The sequence below is a fragment of the Gossypium hirsutum genome, chromosome A06 (assembly GCF_007990345.1).
Source record: "Gossypium hirsutum isolate 1008001.06 chromosome A06, Gossypium_hirsutum_v2.1, whole genome shotgun sequence".
In the NCBI taxonomy this organism is placed as follows: Eukaryota; Viridiplantae; Streptophyta; class Magnoliopsida; order Malvales; family Malvaceae; genus Gossypium; species Gossypium hirsutum.
In genome coordinates, this window is record NC_053429.1 from 116,070,425 (window position 1) to 116,078,025 (window position 7,601).

The 7,601-nt window shown below is 34.0% G+C and overlaps 1 non-coding gene across 1 annotated transcript; it reads left to right on the plus strand.

Moving 5' to 3' along the window:
* Window positions 1-628: 628 nt before the first annotated feature.
* Window positions 629-735, plus strand: LOC121231413 (small nucleolar RNA R71). The gene has a single exon (XR_005929471.1). It is a non-coding gene; the product is annotated as a small nucleolar RNA R71 (small nucleolar RNA).
* The last annotated feature ends 6,866 nt before the right edge of the window (window positions 736-7,601 follow it).

Consider the following 7,601-nt stretch of genomic DNA (forward strand, 5'->3'; position numbering starts at 1 on the left):
GAATAGATACTTGTTGATTTTTAAGTGTTGTTTCAGTTTTTTGAAAATGAGTTTCCACTACTGAAATAAACTTTTGCATTATCTCTTCAAGGTTCGACTTTTTCTCTTGCTGGTAAGGTTGTTGTTGGAAGCCTGGAGGGGATGGTGTCTTTGATTCCCTTGGCCTCCCCATGAGAAGTTTGGGTGCTTCCTCCACTCTGCATTGTAAGTGTTACTGTAAGGATTATTTTGAGTTCGAGGATTATTACCCATATAATTTATTTGCTCCTTCTCCATGTTGAGGCTATAGGGTAGGTATTCTGAATTGCTTATTCCACCTCCACTTGCATCGCACTGCATTACTGGATGTACCTGCATAGAATGAAATAATCCATCAATCTTTTTATTCAAAAGTTCTACCTAATTTGAAAGCATAGTAACTGAATCGACGTTAAAAACGCCGGTTGCTTTTGTTGGCTTTGTCCTCATAACTTGCCACTGATAATTATTCAGTGACATCTCTTCTATGAACTCATAAGCCTCTTCAGGTTTCTTATTATTGATGGTTCCACCAGTAGTTGGGTCGATCATTTTTCTAGTTGAGGGATTCAAACCGTTGTAGAAAGTTTGAACCTGTAACCAAAGAGGTAGCCCATGGTGAGGGCACCTTCTCAATAAATCTTTGTATCTCTCCCATGCATCATAAAGTGTTTCTAAATCCATCTGCACAAAAGAAAAGATATCATTCCTCAACTTTGTCGTTTTAGCTGGCGAAAAATATTTAAACAAAAAATTTTCGGTCATTTGTTCCCAAATAGTGATTGACCCTCATGGTAACGAGTTCAACCACTGTTTAGCCTTATTTCATAATGAAAAGGGAAATAACCAAAGGCAAATAGCATCGTCAGAAATGCCATTGATCTTAAAGGTGTCGCAGAATTCCAAAAAATTTGCTAAATGAGTGTTTGGATCATCGTCCTACAAACCATCAAACTGAACAAACTGTTGTATCATTTGAATCGTGTTAGGTTTCAGTTCAAAATTATTTGCAGCAACATTAGGTCTAACTATACTCGATTCAGCTCCTGTTAAATTGAGCTTAGCATAGTCGTACATAGTACGAGGAGCAGGATTCTGATTCACTGGATTTGCGGCAACCACAGGAGGCAGCGGATTATTTTGATTTTTAGCCATCTCCTCGGTGTTATTGGTATCGTCCTCGTGCTCTTCCTCTATATATAGTAGACTTCGCTTTATCTCTCTACGATTTCTATGAGCTGTACTTTTAATTTCGCTGTCAAAAAGTAGAGGTCCTGTCGAGTTTCTTCTAGTCATAAACTATAAAAACCTGCCAGAAGCAAATAAAAGAAAAATTAGTAATAAAAACAAAATTAAATTGCAATAAAAATAAAAATGTCTAAAATAATAAAATTAAATATTCCTAATATCTTAGTCCCCGGCAACGGTGTCAAAAACTTGATGATCGCTAAACTAACTAAAAATTTGACTAAGGCAAGCGCACCTATCGAACACTGGTATAGTTATGGTGATACCCACAAGGACTAAAAGTACTAGTAATTACTATCTTTTTATTAACTAGCCTAAGAATTAAAGGGACGTTTTTAAACTAAGATTAACTATCTAATTAACTAAGAACACGATAGAGATTAAAGTTGGAAAATATTTTTGGAAAACCGATGGAGAAGACAATACCCAAGGAAGAATCCGCCTAGACTTCACTTATTACTTCTGAATTAGACGATTTATTCGCTTGACTTAATCCGTAGGAATCCCTAGCTTATGTTAATATCTCTTTCAATACTAAAAGCAACTGACTCTAGGTTGATTAATAGAAATCTCTTCCTAATTAAAACCCCTATTGTCGTATTATCTCGATCTATAGACTCCCTTATTAGATTTGACTCTAATCCGGCAGATTTATGTTGTCCTATCTCTAGGATTACATGCAACTCCGCTTAATTATGGAAGATCTACTCTTAAACGAAGACTTTTGCTCCACTGAATAAGCACATCAAAACCTGAATTAATATCCTAGAATATTAAAACAAGGATTAAAACTCATAATTAAGAATAAGAACAAGTATTTATCATATGATTCAAATAGTAATAAGATCTGTCTTAGGTTTCATCTCCCTTAGGTATTTAGGGAGTTTAGTTCATAACAATTAGGAAAAACATCTCAAAATTGGGAAAATAGCAAAACATAAAGAAACCCAAAGAACTTCTAAGGAAATCGAATGGAGATCTTCAAGCTTGAAGTAGATCCTACTTCCGAGCTAATTTCGTTGGCTGTCTTTGAGTATTTTCTGCCTTCTACTCTCTGTGTCCCCTTTTGATCCTCTTCTCTTGTGTTTAAATAGACTTTGGAATGCCCAAAATAGCTCAAAATTAGCCTTTTTTGAGTAGAATTAAAATAGGTCTCGACAGGGACACAGCCATGTGGCACGCCCGTGTGGTGGTGCTCAAGTCGTGTCCAATTCTGATATAGTTTTAAGTCAACAGGGCATTACACATGGGCGTGTAGTCTGACCGTGTGTCTAACACGAGCATGTGGATTTCCCGTGTGGAAGTGACTGGGCCGTGTGTAGCACTGAAATAAACCTATTTTGTCCGTTTTTGGCATTTTTCTTGTACTTTTCGCTTTCCTATGCTCATCTGGGTATAAAACATGAAATTTAAAGGATTAGGAGCATCAAATTCACTAAATCTTATGATAAATCATCCAAAAATATGCCATGTATGGGATTAAAATATGTTACTTTTGAGGTTTATTAGTTGCCTAACTATGTTTCATTATTTGAATTGTTGAATTTTATTTTGTTTTTTAAAAAAATCAAACAAAAAAATAAAATATATATATCAAAAAAATATTTGATTGAGGTTGAATAATTAGTTTCATATTATGTTGAAAAGCTCATTTCCATTTGTGAGTATTCTTACTAATGTAGTTTCTTTTAATTCAGCCACTGAATTTTTTTCTAGTTTGGTAATTTATCAACTCGATCTCGATTGTAACCAACTCTTTTGGCCTTTTCCATACCCTTAACCTAATCCCTATTCCAACCTTCTAAAGACCTCTTGATTGGTTGTCATCTCATTCTATAGTAGTGGAGATTTGATTTTTAAGCAAGTTTATGGTAATGGCATTTCTTGTTCAACTCTTGAATGCACAATAGTTAAACCTTAAACACTTTGAGTGCTTGAGTGAATCTTAGTGAGGATGTCAATTCTTATTGATTTTGAATTTAAGGTAATTATTTAAATAAGAGGAGACACCTACATTTTTGTGCTTTAAAAAATTAGGCTTGGATTACTTGAATCTTTAGCTTTCTTTTGGTTGAATTTCCAATGCATGATTGTTTGCTAATTATCTTGAAACATTATTGATGAAAATGACAAATTGAGAAAAGTTAATTTGAATGTGGATTGAGGATTTTGCTTGAGGACAACCAGACGCTTAAGTGTGGGGATATTTGATAAATGCCAAAAGTAACATGTTTTAGCCTCATTCTTAATGTGTTTTTGGATGATTATTCGATTTAAAATGGTTAATTTTATAATTTTAACCCTTTAAATTCGTGTTTCAATACTTAAGAGAGCATTTCAAAGTAAAAGGAGCGGAAAACGTGCAAAAATCAAAGCAAATTTCAGGAGCCATACGGGTTGATCCATTCCACACGAACTGGATAGACAGCTATGTGATCCATATGGGCTGCCACACGACCATGTGCCAGATCGTGTGGAAATCACAAACTGTATCCCAGAAACGCGAGAAAACACAATTTTTTAGGTTTTTCGGGTATTTTAAAACCTATATATTACAAAGATAATAAGATAGGAGTAAGTCGTCAGAGAATATTGAAAAAAAAACAACTCAGAAAACACCATTGAAGCCGACTTTGAAGCAAATTTCCATCAAGATTGAAGATCTCCTTTTGATTTCTTTTGAAGTTTATTATGGGTTTTATTATTTCTTGTGGTTATACTATCTTTGAGATGTTTTTATTTGTAATTATAAACTAATTTTCTAAATACCTACGGAGATAAACCTTAAGATAGATTCTGTTATTTGATTTCTATTTTTATGCAATAAATAATTGGATCTTGTTCTCAATTATGTGTGCTTAATTCTTATTTTAATATTTCTAGACTATTGATCTGTGTTTGATGTGCTTAAATTAGAGGAGTAATATACCTTGTTTAAGAGTAAATCTAGAAGAATTGAGTGGAGTTACATGCAATCCTTGAAATAGGACAATATAAATCTATCGGATTAGAGTTAAATCTAATAAGGGGATCCATAGATCGAGTTAATGAGATAATAGGGGTTTTAATTAAAAAGAAATTTTAATAAGGGTTTTAATAAGGGATCCATAGTCAGTTGTTTTAGTCTTGAAGAGATATATTAGCATAATTTAGAAATTTTTACGAATCAAGATACTAAGTGAATAAATTGTGTAATTTAAATTAATAATGGCAGATATAGTCTAAATGAATTGTTTCTTGGACATTGTTTTACTTCTTGGTTGTTTACTCGATTATTCCCATATTCTTTAGTTACTTTAATTAGTTAATTTTAATTTTTAATTAATCTCTAATTTATCAATTTAATTAAAAATACGATAATTATTAATACTTCTAGTCTTCGTGAAAAATATGTTTGTGCTCATCATAATTATACCACTAACTGCCTGTTTGGTTCGATGTAATGCGTATAGCATTACGCGCCGAATCGGTGGGCCCTACCTATTCCAGCGTTTGGTTCGCTGGTTTGTCCATTACGTGCCTAATCCATTACATGCGTATTCCTCAGTCCTCCCCGAATTGTATTCCCTGCCCAAAGTTCAGAATAGCTTCCGTTTAGCATTCTTGAAATTTTTATGCCCTGTTTTGCCCTCATCTTCCAAGCCGAAATCCACATCCAGATCTCTCCCTCCCAACATCAAAGAAGCTGCCAGGTGAGTGACCTCCACCGCTCCCCTTTCACTTTCATTTGTGATTGTTTTGTCGAACCAAACTCTCACATTCTGTTCTTGAAATGCAGTGAGTAGGGAAGTCCAAAAACAGACTTCTGTTCTTCAAATTTCAACAAGTATCTCCAAAGAAACCCAGAAGAAAACCTTTCCAATTCAATAGGTAAATATTGTCTGCCCTAAAATTTTTCTGTGAACGTGTTTTCCCTTTTATGTCTATGATGAGAGATTCATCAAATTAGTTGAATCTCTGTTTACAATCGTTTAAAATTGGCATCTAAAAGGTTTCTGAAAACTAAAAAATTCGACCAAAGTCACTCCCTTTGTAGCGTTCTGCCCTTCTCTACTGGAGTTGATGAGTCGAGTTGCGGCCTTTAAAAAGAAAAACACTATTGCCCTTTTCACACACGAACACCACCCAATTATCACACCTCTTTTCTTCATCACAATTTATTTCCCCTTTCAATTGAGCTCCACACCGTCTTTCCCCCTTTCATGGATTCCTCTTTGGTTTTCGTTTTCCCTTCAGCTTTATCAAACTTTCGTTTCCCCCTTCAATCGGCACTGCTTTCTGCCTCCTCAGTTTTATCAAACTAAATTAGCAATGGTTTATTTGTGTAAAGTTAACAGCCATGTCAGCCAACCATTAGCAGTTTATGGTTTTGGACTTAAGAAAAAAGAAACGTTGTAACATTTTAAAATAGGGTAAGCGTTTCTCGTTATTAGAGTCTTCTCTTTGTTTTCTTTCTCTTTAAGTGATTACATGATGAGAAGAATCTCTTCTTTTTTTTTCGTTGGTTTAGTTTCTTGTTTCAATTTTTCTTTTAGCTAGTTTTCGTGTTTGATTGATGAGAAAGAGGGAAAAATGTTGAGAAAGTAGCTTTTTTGAGATGGAAGCATGTTCAATTTTCCATATTTTGGCTTAATTGTTAGGTTTCGTCTCCTCAAAAGTGAAGGAAATGATAAGAAAATTGTTCAACTAAGCTTACTTTGACTTTGAGCTGCTTGAGCTTTTAGCAGATTCGTTAAAGTTTATTTTCTTGTGTTATGCTTGAATTCTAGCTTTCTTTTCAGTGTTTTCTGTTTGTTTTCAAAGAAAACGGAGGAAAAAACGATGAGAAATGTATGTTTACTAATTTCCAACTCCATGCTTGTTAAAGTGGAAATATTTCCTTTATTTTAAATAAAATTTGACCTTTTTTTAAATAGATTTTTTATCCTTAAAATTTAGTTATTTTCCATTTGGTTTCTGAGAAAGTTAATGAGCCAGGTTTTTTTCTCTATCAAAGTCTAGTTTGTGTGGTTTCTCTATCAAGTTTTTAATAAACTGTTTAGTTTGTGTGGTTTCTATAGGTGAACTTAATTCTTTCATAAGAAGATGCTTAGATTGTTCTTTTTTAGTTTTTAGATGCAACAATTGGATTCTGTTGCTTCCTTATGTCTATGTATATGTGCATGTAGTTGATGATAAATATTTTCTGGCATACTGATTTCTAAACTTAGAGGGTATAATATATTTTGGTTATAGGTCTTCGGTGGTTTGAAATGTTATAGGAATCTTCTTCCTTTCATGGTCTATTTGCATTTTAATTTGAAGTGAGACAAAAATAACTTGTCCTTTAGTGCAGCAAATGACCACTGCTTAAATTATTAACTTTGATTAGGCTATTTTCTGTTCTCTAATTATGAACTATGTGCCAATTTAGAGATATGAAAACCCTTTGTTTCTTATAATCATTTGGTGTGTATGAAAGGAATATTGAAATATTTTATAAAGTATACTCTATCAGGTGGCCTGTGCTTTGTATTCAAACTAACCTTTTGTGATTCTTTCTGCAACATTGGTTAGGAATAAATTATTTCATCATCTTGTTCCTTAAGCCGCCATCAAAGGCCTTAAATCTATTTGAGACCCACACTCCTCCACGTATGGCTCTACTTGATGTTTTTCATTCATTTCTGTCAACACTATTATTTTCAAAATTATTTATACTTATTTTTTTTTACATCATCATTGTCGGTCACTTCTTACTGTTGGTAGGCAAAAACCATCAACTTCACCTAGTTGCTAATTATTTATAATTATTTAACTTTGTTTCTAATGCTGGAAATACATCTCTTGGCATTTATTTTTCCTTTGGCATTTATTTTTGTCATTGATATTAGCTGCAGGTTTTTTTCATTGGTATTAGCTGCAGTATTTTACGGAACCTATAGATATAGACCTCATATTGTTGAATGAATTGCATGCTTATGCCCTTGTTATTTGTGAGGGCAATGAATTATGTAATTGATAAGGGTATGCATTTTCTTTTGGTATTGCAGTGAGTGGTCTGCACAATAGATTGCGGAAGCATGGGGAGTAGCTGAGAGGCTGGAGTCTGCCACCTTGTTGGGGGAAAAAATCCAGGCCGTTGGCGATAGAATCAGTATGAGTATTGCCTCCGAGGTGGTAGTTCAGCAGAAGTCTGAAGAAAAGATGGAAGAGAAAGCTTCAAATTTATATTCAGCCTTATGGTCAATTGAAGGTTTAACCGACGATCAGCGGTATGATGCTTTGAGTAAAATTCCCGATCATCCAACTCAAATGATCGTTTTCTTCAGTTTACCTTCTGTTGCCCGATTGGA